General features: G+C 38.0%; 1 protein-coding gene and 1 long non-coding RNA gene across 2 annotated transcripts in view; one reads left to right on the top strand and one right to left on the bottom strand.

Annotated features, from left to right (window-relative positions):
• Positions 1-15083, top strand: part of nr6a1a (nuclear receptor subfamily 6, group A, member 1a) — a 134230-nt gene that overhangs the window by 51119 nt on the left and 68028 nt on the right. The gene's annotated exons all lie outside the window — the stretch shown is intronic.
• On the bottom strand, positions 3711-4617 carry LOC106953227 (uncharacterized). Its single transcript, XR_001426162.1, has 2 exons — positions 4587-4617; positions 3711-3978 (listed from the first exon to the last, which is right to left on the bottom strand). It is a non-coding gene; the product is annotated as an uncharacterized LOC106953227 (long non-coding RNA).

Below are 15083 nucleotides of genomic sequence, written 5' to 3' on the forward strand. Positions count from 1 at the left end.
TTTTTTGGAAGATGCCCTCCATTGCAATGCACTATGCCAGCAGTGGTAAACAGATGAGTACACTATTTATTTGTAGCAAAAAGTTGTTTTTTAGACAAGAAAGTTGTCCTTACAGCTTCATCTATGAAACTAAGTTCACCCTGAATGAGACTTCTTTGAAATGTGCTTTGGAGTTTCTGGAGCATGTACCTCGGCTAGCAGGACGAGGCAGCTGCAGGCTCCACAGGTGGGTGGAGAGTGTTTTCCCTGTGGCCTGATCTCAGAAAGTCACTGTCATTTATTGCTGCCTGTTATCAGTTGGTAGCAGCTGATAGCGCAGTGCATTTGATGGGTTTAATGTGTTTGCACTTGTGCTGTTTGATACATGTATCAAAATATTATATTCTTTAGAGATTTTGATATCTTCTAAACTTTGACCACAGTGTTTTCTTCTCATACCAGTTACATTTCTTTCTTTCCTCTGAATGTTTTTAGCATGTAAATTCAAGAAAAATATTTTAAGATGGTACTTAATGATTAAACTGATCACTTTCACTTCTGCTTGTATGAAATACATACTTTCATTTGCTTGGCTTCTTATGTGCAGCGTGAACTTTTTATTTATTTTTTATTGCTTTATGAAGGCAGCTCTTCAGAAGGAAACATCACCTAGAAGCTCCCATTGATCCTCTTCCTCCTCCTGACCTGTCATCTTTTTCACTGACTCCTCATCTTTTTTAAACTTAGATTATACTATTTCCCCATACATGGCAGCTTGTTTGTTCTAATAAATACTTTTTATGACAATATTGTGTCCCCGTTTATGCTGTGAGACATGATGTTAACATGATGATAAAATAAAAAAGTTAGGTTTACATAGTAACTATTGCAAAGAAATCATTGAACTGTAAAGCAAAAACTCTGGCTAATTGCAGGTTGGTAAAAATTAAATATGAAATTATTTAAATTTTTCTTGCTTATAATGCAGAGAAAATCAATAAGCTGTTTGTTGTGTTTTGTCAGTTGAGATCAAAAATTTATAAGCAAATGGATTTACAAAAAATTATGAAGGGAGGAAGGGTTTTAATTTTTTAGTGAGCAGTGGACAGTCTTCACTGGAATTACGTTTGCTTAAACAATGAGTATGTTTTAAGTATATTGATTACATTTTTTCAGTTTTTGGAAATGGGAGTACCTTATAGAGCTCCTATGGAAAACAGCCAACAAAATCTCCTTGTTCTTTTTATTCCAAAAATAAGGCCACATTTACATCTGTGAGTTTTCCTCCCGCTGAATGATGATGGCATACCGAGCCCTGGAGCGTGGCCTGATGCCTTCATTCACACCTGATTAAATCACTCTGACCTGGATAATGTTCAACACTCTACGCTCGGCAGCACGCTGCCACACTAATCTTTTGTTTGGCTTTAACAAAATGCTGCTTGCCTCCTAGTTATCCTGAGATGATATTAAAGTGGATAAGTTGGCAGATGTCAAGACTGCAGAGTCAATCTAACCATCCATTTTCATTGCCCCCTCCTAACAAACTAGGATGATGTTTACTCACCTGGATTTTAAGTCAAATGAAGTGATGTTTTAAGGAAAGAGGGCTTGTCACTATCATGGTGTGATTTCAAGCAAACTTCTAGAGTGAAATAAAAGAAAGAAGAGGAAATCTAGTTAGGTTTCTTTATTGCTTGCCCTAGTTATCTTTTGAACCTTTGAAGCTGGTACAGAAACTGCACTTTTAAAGCCAAAGATGTTGGTGGTAAACATCTGTGGAATTGTTTCCATTCATTTGTATAATATCTGGAATAAATCTGAGAATAAATCTGAGATGGAGCCATTATGGACACAATATCCTTAGCAGAATTTGACAAGTCAAGATTATTTGTGGCACCATTAACAAAGGAATTAAGTTTGCTTAAACATTAAAGAACAAAGAAGCGGTAACAATGCACTACACTGCAAAAGTGTTTATACCCATGACATTTAGCAAATGTTCTTGCATTACAACCACTTTAATTTAATGCGTTTATGTATTCAACTAGACAATACACATCAATTAACACAAGCACTTTACTTGATGTAAATGTAGCTGATTTAGCCATAAAGGTTAATTTTCATTTACAGTCTCCGGTAGGTTGACGGTATGAAGCAAAATTTACACATAAATTCAAAATTGGGTATTTTTAACAAATAAGAATCAGAAATGTATGGAACGTGTTTTGGATGTTCCATGTCATACAGTTTATGCTAATATCGATATTAAAAAGATCTGTATTTCTCTACAAAAACCCAGTTAATGTGGGCAGGGTTACCAGCTGAAATCTACTAACCAGTACAAATGTAAGATTAAAAAAGTGAACAAGTAATCAAAAACTTTACAATTGTAAAACTTAGATTTAACAATCTCACTTCCTATTAAACCAATACTAAATTCTTTATATAATGCATAACTTAGGACAAAGGATGTTCTAAGTAAATTCCTGATTTACTAACGCAAATCTAAACCGCATGGGAGAGCTACATGATGACAAATTTGTTATGCTCTCTGGCACTGTCCACTTGTCGGTTTCTCACTTTATCCAAAACCGATCAACACAAACACTGAATGGGTCTATAGGTTTGTTCATGTTCACCTGGATGGTCTGAAATTGCAGCTTTGATAAACTTAGCTATGGAATGGAAAAGACATGGACACTAAAGGTATACTTCTCAGAGCGATGAAAAACACACAATCATTAAAACCACTATAATAGAATTTGCTTGTTATTTCTGCAGATTCATGTACAGCAGGTTTGTATATTTAGACAGTGGGGAAAAAACTTAGTGTAGCATATTGGTGTTCTGCTTGTTTCTTACATCAACTTATTTTCTGTATGGGATCATTAAAAAAATATTTGGATGCACTATTTTTAAAATTATTGTATATATAATGTACAAAAATGATAGGCATAAATTATCAATAAATTGTCTATGCTCAATAGAGCTTTCATTTTGGATAAGAGAGGGTCAACTTAACCAAATGCCCCAAAACCTGTTCTGCATTTAAAACAACTTAGTTATCACTTCAAAAATTCAGTTTTGATTTTTAATGATAGAAATGAATTACCACAATGGCCGTTTCTATTGAGAAACAATACGGAAATTTCAATAAATTGTTCAGTTTAACACAGGATAATTCCTGTGTTAAACTGAACAATTTAACAATTGGGACTGGATAATTTTATAATTGGGACAAATATTAACATATATCCAATATACATAATTCAGGAAAAGTAGTTTCTAAGTAGAAACACCTTCAAATTAACAGGATTAAGTTTTTTATTACTGATTGAAAAAAGCTTAATAGAAAACAATTTATCACCTCAAATTACTTTTTCAGACTTCTGTTACCAGTGAAGCTTGAGTCTTGTTTCCCACCTTCATCAGATTATTTGCTTATAAAATATTTATCTCAAATGACAAATAATAGATGGTGGCCAGCCTGTCATACAGTTAACTGATTTCTTCCTTATTCTCCAGGTTTGCCGGGGATTCATAAACAGGAAAAGTTAAAACAATTATTTCATATTTAATGTTTTACCAACCTGCATCTGGCCAGAGTTCCTGTCACACAACTGGATGGTTATTTTATAATAACTACTAAACACTTATTAACAAACTTATGTTTCCTTTGTTATCATAATCAAGTATACTCTAGTAAAATACCAGCATAGAAAGAGAAACATAATTTTTGTAGGAATGTCTTTATTAGAATAATAAAAAACAAACAAACAAAAAAAAACCAAGCAGATAATCAGTCAATAACTCCAGGAAATTCATACTGAGACCGTCAAAAGCAAATATTACCATAATTTAATAGTTTTTTTTCTAAGAAGATGAGGAGACAGTGAAGAGAACATTGGCAGGACACGGGGATGAAGAGAACCTCCAGGAGTTTTTGGGAAGCTGGAAGTAAACCTGGAACTGCAGTCTGCTCACCTGAAGAGCTGCCTGCATAAAACAATGAAAAATAAGAGTTCACTCTCATACATGAAATGATAATCCTAGGGAAATGTGTTTTTTTTTTATTTACAAATTAAAGTATGATTCTCTGATCATGAAGGGACATTGTATTAAAATATTTTTCTGACTACTAATTTAAATGCCCAAAAACAGTTAATTAGCGAATGAAAGTAATTGGTTTTGAAAGTCTGTCAACACAATTTATAAAATACCAATATTAACTAAATAAATATAAAAAATAAGCTAAGAAAAAAATATATCTCCTATTCTGCTACTTGCAGCTCACTTTATATCTCACTTTCAGCCGCTACGAACAGATAACAAGCAGCGGAAAACGACAGTGACTTGCTGAAATCAGGCTGCGGTTAGCGGGGAAAACACGTTCCAACCGCCCGTTAAACTGGCAGCTCCTCCGGTCTGTTAGCAGAGCTATGCTACTCCGAAAAACTCCGGAGCAATTATTAAAGTATGAATATTCTGGATGAACTGAGTGGATAGATGAAGCTATAAGGTCTACTTTCTCACCTAAAAACAAATTTAAACGAGTTTTCGTGGCAATTAATGGTGGTAAAAATGCAATACATTTCTGTATTGACCTTCTCCATTTACCGCTGCTTGTGGCGCATTGCATTGTGGGATATCTTGCTGCCTCAAGTCCGCAGAAGGATGCAGACCCTGAATTCGGACACAGCCATTGATCCATCCTTGATAAAATGGGCGGAGCAAGAACACATCCGGGTGCTTTGAGCGTTCTCGCCTGGATGAACAGTACTTGGGCCGCTGTCGATGATGTTTCACGAGGATGCGAGAACACAAGTACAGACAAGGACGCATATTGAGAAATGGCCAATGTTTTTGTAAATTTCAGTTAAGTGTGGAGTTGATGGTTTGTTTAAAAAACAAAAAAACAAAAACAAAAACAAAAAAACACCTCAGCATGGGGCTGCTGGCGCCGGGTCGGTGGTCACCCTGGGCGGAGTGGGCATCTGTGTGCTGTCCTGTGGTGGCTGTTGGTCTGGCATTGAGGTGGTGGGATGGATGGACTGGGATCTGGGGCAAAGTAATACCTGGATGGACCATGGGGGTTTGTAGTGAAGCTGGTTCAGTGACCATGGTGTACTGTGTTTGATGGGTGGGCAAACTGGCTTGACGTGAACTCTATAGAGAAAAGACTGACACTGGATTTTGAGTTATAATCCATAAAAGGCAATTATCGAGACTTGAAATATTTCACTAATGTAATGAATATGAGTTTCACTTTCTGAAATGAGTGACAAAAAACAGAGCTTTTTCATAACATTCTAATAATAGATTTACCAAAAAACAGAACTGTCTACAGATCTGGTGGTGTCTGCATATCAGGTGACTCGCATGCATTATGTTTACTGTTTTACTTGGCCTGACAGTCAGCCTTTGAAGAAGAAAGAGTTCCCTTTGCAGATAAGATCAGAACTTCATGCCCTGACACACGTTGCTATTGGAATTCGTTGCTCACTAAGCGACAGGTGATTGAAGGCTTCTAATAATCCAGCAGAAAACCACTACTGGTACAGACTGTCCTTTTATGCAACAATATCGACACCAAAATTAAGATTATTGTGCACCCAGCAGTGGCTTTATCCATTCTGAGGCCAGCTTACTGATCTGATTAACTCATCTGGTAACTGAGCAACTGACAGAAGTAACTGCCTTGCTGGAGCTGGCAAATGAGAGGGAGACTACTCACTTGCATTAGCTTTGGATAAATTGGTGAATAGCATCAATAGGTTGGTCACTCATGACTCATGTTTCTTTTAAAGTAAACTATCTAGAAAATTGGCAGGCTTACATATCTGTAAAGGGCCATTTATCAGATACATTGATGTCTTCTTTGCGCTTAGAAAAAGTATAGCTCTATTCCAGATGCATTGCTCTGGGGTGGAACAGTTGGTAGTATAAACTGTCTAAAATGTTAACAAACTTGGTTAATTAATGTTCTATCGTAAAGTTCCATTCTCGTTGTATAATGTAGTTCTACTGTCACACGAATACGCAGCAGAGGTGTCAGTCGTTGACCAAGGATGTTTTCTGAGCAAGAGAGAAGTGAGAAAATGCAGACATGAGCAAGAAAAGATGGACTATGGCTTGATTTGCTGTATGTAACTGTTCCTGTAAGAGGTAAATGGTAAATAGCTTGTACTTGAACAGTGCTTTATCATGCTTAGAGGTCTTTCAGTCATCCACCCATACACACACATATTGACACACTGATGGTGCCAAGCTACTTCATAGTAGCCACAGCTGCCCTGGGGCAGTCTGACAGGGGAGAGGCACGAAAAATGGTAAAGTCAGGAATTATAGCATTTTGCGATAACACTTTATTTGAAGGGGGGTGAATAAGACTGTCATGGCACTTTCATAAACATGACATAACGCCTGTCATGAACATGAATAAGCCTTCATGAATATTTATGACTGTTGTCATAAAGCGTCATTCGGTAAATTATGACACTTTTAATACAAAGTTGACATTATTCAAAATGTCTTTGTTATGACAACTTGACATTAACCAAAAAATCATTACTGATATAAATTTGTTCTAAAAGTGTTACTGATTGCACTTTAAAAATTAGGTAACTTTATGTTATTAAAGGTAAAGTTTAAACAGTAATGAATGATTTCATTACAATAAGTGTTTAGTGTTACCCATTTTTCTAATAAAGTTGCCATGCTTCAGCTCACTAATAAATTGCTCAACATCTTTTTTGAAGCCAAGTGGAGTGTAATGCTAACCAACCAATAGGCAGAAGTTGGAGCCTTCAGACACCACCCTCCTCCTTTGCATAATGAGGCGGAAATGCATATGATAAAGTACAAACAGGAGCCAAGGAAATTTTAAAATACAACAAAAATGGCTGTATAAGGAAAAAAGGAAAAACTAAATGTATCTATTTCTGCTTATAATTTGTCAGTTTTGGTCTTCCATATTTGTGAATATACACAAATAGTTATTTTCTTCATTTGAAATGTTAACTTCTCATTCAATAAATGAGACATTACTAATATCACTGTATTTTAAAAAAAAGTTAATGATTTGCACTGACTTTATTTGATTTGACACACTGACAAATCAAATGTGTGCAGATGTATCACACTAAATAGTTAGACATTGTGATTTTTCCAGACCTTGGCCTCAAGAACGTTTCTCTGATCTGACTTTTTTAAATTTTAATTGAATACCCAAGTCATCTTGGAGTGGTGCAACAGTAGTGCCGTTACATTGCATCATAAAGATCTTGATTTCGAATCGACAACCTCACCGCACTCATAGGTGAAAAACATTTTCAGAAATCACCACTTCAAGGTCAAAACCTTCTTGAGTGCTTTAAGCTATCAGAGCAAGTCAGAGAAGCCATCCTTTCTTAGTGGCTCTTTTTTTGTTCTTCCATGACTGAAATTATCTCCTCCTTTCACACTAAACTCTGTGTCCTCACATTAGCATGTTGTTCTGTATCAAACACAGCATCTTGGGAAGAGATCAGCTAATTATTCTGCCGGGCTTGTCTCTAAAACACTCCTTTGTTGTGCTAATGCACTCACTGTGATAGCATCTCCTTCCATAACCTTCCCCACATATAAAGATAACCTGGTGGGGATGGAGCGATGGATTGTGGGACGGTGGGGTCGAACAGGGCAGCGTTGCAGTACGTCCTCCGGCGTTACCTGCCACCATTCCCTTCTGCTTTTCCACTCGTCTCATGGTTCTGATGTGAAGCTAACTCAGAATCTGTAGCACATCTCTGATATGCGAGTTGTGGTTTTGCAGCCACAACACGCCGTTGCAGTGTGATGGGTATCCTGGATGCTTGATGATGTGTACTGGTCTGAAGAGCTGAACCAGGTTTTAGTGCCTATAGCTGTTCTGAGGGAGTCATGCTTGATCTTTCTGGGCCACATAGAAACTAGGTCACTGTGCTGTGTTGTCAGTTGTGTCTCTTCTGTGTGTGTGTGAAGAATAAAGCTGTAAAATGGGGGCTTTTACATAAGGATGGGATGGGTTCCAACATTTATGCAGTATTTTGCTGTTGCAGAAATTCTTCTTAACTGCAGCACTGTGCCCAACACACTACTTTTGCAATGCCACGCTGAAAGGAAGCAATACGGAAAGAAACAGAAGGAGAGAGAGCAAAAGAGAGATGAAATTCTCATCCTTCGTTCAGATCCTTAAGAACGCTTGGGAAGGCAGGATCTTATTACCACAGCAAATTTGCAATGTGCAGAGTGGAGGAGATTAGATGCGTCTTGCCTTTGAAGTATATTTTCCAACCATTGTGCGATGGCAAATTCCATCAAGTGTCTGGGGGGGAGCTCTGATAAGAGGAACGGGTTATAAATGCAGCAGCATTAAAAGCTGTCATTTTAGCAATAAGATGAAACACTTCCAAATGCTAGCTAAATGGAAAAAAATTCTTCTCATTTCAGCAATGTCATTCAGAATTGTGTTTGTGGAAATGCTACAGATTTTCAAATCGGAAGGTGCTTCAGAGTGTGAATAGATGTCAAAGTATACAGTATGTGACGCACATACTCTTCCTGCTCAAAAACTAGGTCACACAAACTAAACAGGTTTTATAGAACCTAGTTCAGGTCTGATTATGCAGTAGAAGAAACATCTTTCTTGTAACCTTTAGCATCTTTAGCGCTGTCATCTGGTGTGGGTCTCTGCTGCAGTGAAGTTCCATCCAACAGGCTATCTATACTATTGGGTTTTCAGGAAAGCAAGAATTCCTGACTGTGGGAGTAGAATTGCCAGAACTGCACAATAGATCAGATTGTAGATGCTATCACACTATCGGTGTGAGCAATAGTGCAATCCCAAAGCACTACTTTGATGTAATATTTCTCAGAATACAATATTTCAAAACTCTATTCATGTCAGTATATTTGGACTGTATAGATTTCATGTTGTAGGGCCTTCATGTAAAATTAAAGGATGAAAAGAGCCAAAAGAAAATGTTGGTAAATCATAATTGCTATTGTCTTGAGAATTTTCAGCAGTAGTATCACTTCTGTATGCTTCCCTTATTGTGCAGCTCTGATAAATGTTAGCAAATGTTGCATTGGCTATAGTTATAAAACTATGAAACTGTTGAAACTGGTTTTTCAATAGTTTTGCTGATGAATGGAAGGTTGGAGATTGGCCTGTAGTTGTACAGTAGTGGTTTTTCAAGACTGTTTTTTTATTTTCTGTTTTTAAAGCCTGTGGGGGAAAACACCTGATGAGAGGGATGAGTTTACTATATGAATCAGATCAGGTGCAATGATAGGCAGGACTTTAAGGACAGTTGTGGGTATGATATCAAGACAGAACTTGAACTTAATTAATTTGTAATTTCTTTTAAGCTTTTATAGTTGAATAGTTAAAATTTAGTAATTTTTCTGCATTTGTTGTGTTTGGGCTTAGCATTGGTGTTAGATTAGTGTGTATGTGGACATTAACCCTATAATCAAGGCCCCACACCACCTTTTACCGGCCCTCCATAATGAGAGCTGCTGCACTGGGCATCTCTCTGCTGGATTTGAAGGACAAACTGGAACATTTAATTCATGTTATGCTATGAAGGACCAATCTTTTCCGTTTTGTGACTGCTGAGTTTTCAATAACCACAGAGGCTGTTTTCGTCACCTGGGCTTTATGGGACAAGTTTTTCTGTTCTCCTAATCTTGCATGTGTGAGGTCTAAATGCACATGCCACATATAATTTTTGTTCACACAGATATCATTCTCACCCCACTGCACACTCAACGCTCACCTCTAATAGTGCAACTATAGGTTATATACACAAGCAGAACAAGCACTGTGGCTTTCAAACTTGATGCCTACCTTGGTGAAGTATTATTTTCTGAAGAAAAAAAGAGTCCTCACAAAGGGTTAAAGCATATACCAATACAGGTGAACTTGCTTTGCAAGAACACCTTTCAGATAGTCTATTTGAAGTGAAAGGTGGCATGTGTGATCAGCGCTGAGGTTCAGAACTTCAGATATGCAGCTGCGACATTGCAGAGGTGCTTATGGTGTGATTGGTACAATCCCCATGGTTTTGCACTCAGTTCACTGTATCATCTATAAACCCGTCTTTCAGGAACGACTCCACTCTGTGAAGTGCGGAGCTCAGCAAACACTGATGCAGTCCGCAGCTACTGGTGAATAAAGAAACCTATTTAAAATAAAAACAAGTAACACTTAGCCACTTCGTTTGGTGGGGCAAGGAGAAGTAAGGGAGGGCCTGGGGGGGAGGGGGTGCAAATAAAGTCTGGTGGCCCGCCAGGCTTTTAATACACTGGGGAAACCCTGTCAACTTTAGCATTGTTCATCGTCACCATGCCATGACAAAGGACAATCACTGTTTTCCAACCGATAACACTGTCAAGAGGCTGTACAGAAACTTCAAGTCAGAGCATCAAGGCAGGCCAGGGCTGCACTAATAAGAGGCATCAATGCTGGAAAGAAGCAAGAATTGAGCAAAAAATTGAAGGACAGTAACAGCTCTGATAGGTGGCTAGGGATAAATTTGCTCGCTAACTACAGACCATGTTACTCTGCCCTCACCGCAGAGGTAGTGGTGAGGGCTCCACTCTACCTCCTGCTGGATCAGCCCAATAGATTCTTTGCTCAGTTCAGCCACGTTTAAAATGAAATGGCTTAATTACCTCCTTCTTGTGTAGATAAGTTCTCCAGAGCCTTGCTAATGACCTAATTATTCTATTCAGGTGTGGTGCAGCAGAGGCTGCACCACTAAAAGTTTCAGGGCAGTGGCCCTCCAGGACTAGAGTTTGACATCTGTGCGCTAGAGGGACTATGATTCTTGGCTGACCTGGAAATGCCTGGGGATTTCCCCAGAGGAGCTGGCCCAAGTGGCTGGGGAGAGGGAGGTCTGAGTCTCCCTACTTGGGCTGCTAACCCCACGACCTGAGTCTGGATTAGTGGAAGAAAATGAATGCATAGAACTACATGTGTTACATGAGCACTTCATTTTTGGGAGACAAGTTACTGTGTACAAAAATATGGAAGCCAAGGGTCAAAACTTTGTGCAATGACGAGCTAAAATCTAATGGCCTGGCATGTTAACTACAGTAGATTTAAAGTGCCGTCTAAATGTTGACCGTTTCTCCAATTAACATCCAAAAATGCCAGCAGTTTCCAGGCAACGCTCTGGTGTAAATGGAGTCTGATGGGAGAGGCTTTTTTGTTTAGAACCAGGAGGGGACTTTTGGTTTACTGAATTTGTAAGTATTACTCTCTTGTCCGCATAGTGCAGGTGCCAATCTGCATTGAAACCTTACTATCACAAGTTGTTGGGACACAAATTTACAGTAGTGACAGTTGAAAACCAGTTGAAGGGCTCTGATTCCTGTAGATGCTGCTGGACTTTGACCAGGGGTTTCACTACATCCTCGTAGGCTCTTTGACCTTCACTTTGAGCAGAGTGACTTCTGAGGGTTTGGATGTCAGGATGGGGCCAGTAGAGGTAATGTGAGGGTGAGCAGCAATGTGACCCTTCTATTCCTAAACTCCCCCCACTTTTCTTTATTCTGCTGAACCTAAGGGTGAAAGGACATCCTAAGCTGAGAAGTGAAACCCCAACCTGGGCCTCAGATACTGTTGCAAGTTCAGACCAAACATAAACAGCACTCAGTGGCTGTAGGTGTCTCAGTGCGCTGAGAGACACACTGCTTCCTCAGTTGGCTCTACTTTAGTCTTTCCCTTCAACTTTCTGTTGTTGCAAACCGTGAAGGTCAGGGCTGTTGGAACTGATGTAAACTTATCTTATATCTGGTTAATTGGTCAGAATATTTTCTCTTTTTCATGAAAAGCCCCCTGTGATAAATTGTTCTTGCTGTGTGAAGCAGCTTGCGATTATAAGCTTGTGGTTTAGCTCATCAATTTGCTGTGCATGTCTTACTGCAGAAAATAGTGCTTTCGGCTCCATGACTCTGTGTACATGCACTTAAGTAATGATTATTGCTGGCTGTCTGCAGTAATCAGATTTTTCTTAAATCTGTATAAACTGTTAAAGTGTTTTTCCTATTAGAGCCGGGGATTAGAAAAGACTCCACACAGCTAGATCAGTGCAGCATTAGTTATTTTTAGATTAGCCTGTGAAAGACTGAGCTTGAAAAACTTGGAGACGTGGTTTAAACCCTGTTGAAGGACATTTTTCCATAGATTTGAACATAATGCAATGTTTTTTCATACAGTTTCAATAGCATAAATATTGTCTTTTTCAGTGTAAAGCTGTGCATCGAGCTGGTTTCTTTTATCACCTGTTCTTTTTTTCTTTCTATACAATGAGAAATTTTTGGGGACTCTAGTGCAAGGGAAATTCACCTTGTTTGCTCTGGGGTTGATTCTGATCATCACAAGCACTTAACTGCAATTTTATGTGATAATTACCCAAATAAATTCATAAAGCATCAATAATTCATCAAAAAATTACAAAAATGTTCTCCGATGGTCATGTCTACATTCAGAATAACTTGCAGATTTTATCATGTCCAACGATTCAATACTTTTAATAACCATTATATTTGGTACTGATCCAAACCATAAGTTCATAGAAAATAACTGACATATTTGACATTTTGATCACCCACAGTCATCCTCTTTCCTCGACGGTCTCTTGCCTTGTCCGTTTCCACTTCGGTTTACTGTATGTGTATAAGATAAACGTAAGATTTGCATTTAGTTTTCTTACTCTTTTAATGTGAGTGTAGTGTGGGCATCATAAAAGGCTGGAGGCTTAATGTCTGTGTGCTGACAGCCATGTGATTCCTCCCAGGTGTTTCATCTTTATTTCCAAATGTGTACACGGAGAAGCATCAGTCGCTGCTTCTGGTTTCCCTAGGAAGTAGAACTGCAGCAGTGCTAAACACATACCCATGGATGGAATAATTCATTTGATACTTTGATAAGCAATAATGGACCCAGTAAGGTATAATTCATATGCCCCAGTTCTGTTTTGAGATTGTGTTTTCCACAAAGTGTCCCACCACCTCCATGGATCCCCCTCCCTCTCTTACAGGGCTTTTCGTATGGTTAAAAAGGGGCCTATTCATTATTTAAATCACTCCATAATTCATCCATTCCCCACCAATGCTCCCTCCGTCGTTCAGTGTTCATCTAACACAAATTAGCATGAGCTCTGCTTGCATGTGTGGAAAACGGAGCAGAGAGCGGAAGCGAGCAGAAAGCAGCAACAGCAGCCCGTTGCAGTGGAGACGTCTCCCTCAGTCGGTCCTTCCTGTGATGTGATTGTGGGTGACATATTGAGTCTAATTTGTAGCCTAAAGATCCAAACAGCTGTGGCCTATTTTTGTTTAGCTCTTGTTTAAGTGATGTCACCATTTTTTGCCGTGTAAGGCTGCCCTGGCTCTCGGCGCTCGGTGTGAGGATGTCAGAAAAATTTCAGTGCGCTGCTGATGAGGAAGGCACGGACCCCTAAGATGAATCTGTTAAGGCAGTTGTGGTGGTTTGTTAGACATCCTGTAAATAGCGATGGCATTTCCATTGACCATAAAATTGTGCAAATTGGAATTACAAAAATGCATTTGTTTAATGAAAATGCCAATTTTTGAAAAAAAAAAAATAAAATAATAATAATAATAATGTTTTTTGACAAAATGTTTTTTGGCTACACTGTATCAAAATCTTTATGTTTTGTAAAACTGCAATACTTCTTTGTATTGGCAGAAAAGACAAAGAGGACAAAAGGTAGTGCTTAGAGGATGATGGCACATTATTTTTTTATTGACTTATTGCCTGAACAAATTTATTGATGTGTGAGTTTAATTGTGTTTTGTATTTCATGGAAACAATGTAATTGCCAAATTGTGTTTTTCCTACATTAACGGAATATAGATAAAGTTTGGTGTAGATCTGTTGTAGAAATGCAGCTGTTAGCAGTTCACACATGCATGGTTTCTATGTTTGACTTGGCTTCATTTTTTAATAATACTCAGAAAACATACTTGTTTCCACGACTTTCACAGAACTGTAATGCACTTTTGTTACACATTTTCATTACTACACAGTGATCTAGGTTTAGGGGTTGTTATTAACTGTTGCTTTTTTTGCAAGAAATCTTTGACTTGATGTGTGCTGTTAATATTAGGAGTGCATTTATTTTGTAGAACTTAAATGCTACACACAGCTGTCTTTTGACTGTGTATTATTTTTGCCAGCATCTCTTATTAATGCGATCTTAAAAACACCACCACAAAAAGATGTAAATGGACCGAGAGGACTGGAACTTTTGGATATTTTAGTACTCAGTCTATCAGGATGATGGTGGTGGTACTTGAGGAATTGATTGACGGACAGGGCAGCTCGACTCCTGCATTTAATGCAAAGTTGACATTTTTAATGGACTTTCAATGCAACTTTTAGAGCAACTTTGCATTAAAAGTGTCATTATTTACTGAATGACACTTCATGACATCTGTCATAAACATTCATAAAGACTTCTTCATGTTCATGACAGATGTTATGTCATGTTTATGACAGTGTCATGTCAGTCTTATGCACACCCCTTCAAATAAAGTGTTAACAAGCTTTTTATCCACATACTGCCCAGGTACTGCAAAATGTTCTTATGTAGTCTTGACCTGTTGTCCTATATTTAATCTTGACCTATCTGGGGTTTTCAAAATGTAATGTTTGAATTGTTGCCTGTGTGGTGCCTCTCATGACTTTGTATTTTTGTGTTTCTATGAGCTGCCTTGTTGGTGAAACGTGTCATACAAATAAACTTTTGGGTTGATTCATGTTTTTTCTGTATAAATATCAAAAAGATATGCAACAAAAAAAAGAGTGATATGACTCTGCTGTCAGATTCACATGTTGTAATATTGCTTTCCACTGTTCATTTATTAGGTTAAAGTTGTTTATTTGAGGAAACGGTATCATTTTTATGTTTTTTTTTTGTTAATAAATATATATTTTGGGCTAATTACACATTCAGTCAATCTGCTTTTGTTTGCTGTTGTAGTAGCAGTTTTTTTATTGAGTATGATGCGTTTCAATTCTTCATAATATCAATCAATCAATCAAATTT

The sequence above is a fragment of the Poecilia latipinna genome, unplaced genomic scaffold (genome assembly GCF_001443285.1).
Source record: "Poecilia latipinna isolate Pla-1442-1.1 unplaced genomic scaffold, P_latipinna-1.0 Scaffold570, whole genome shotgun sequence".
NCBI classification, from domain to species: domain Eukaryota; kingdom Metazoa; phylum Chordata; class Actinopteri; order Cyprinodontiformes; family Poeciliidae; genus Poecilia; species Poecilia latipinna.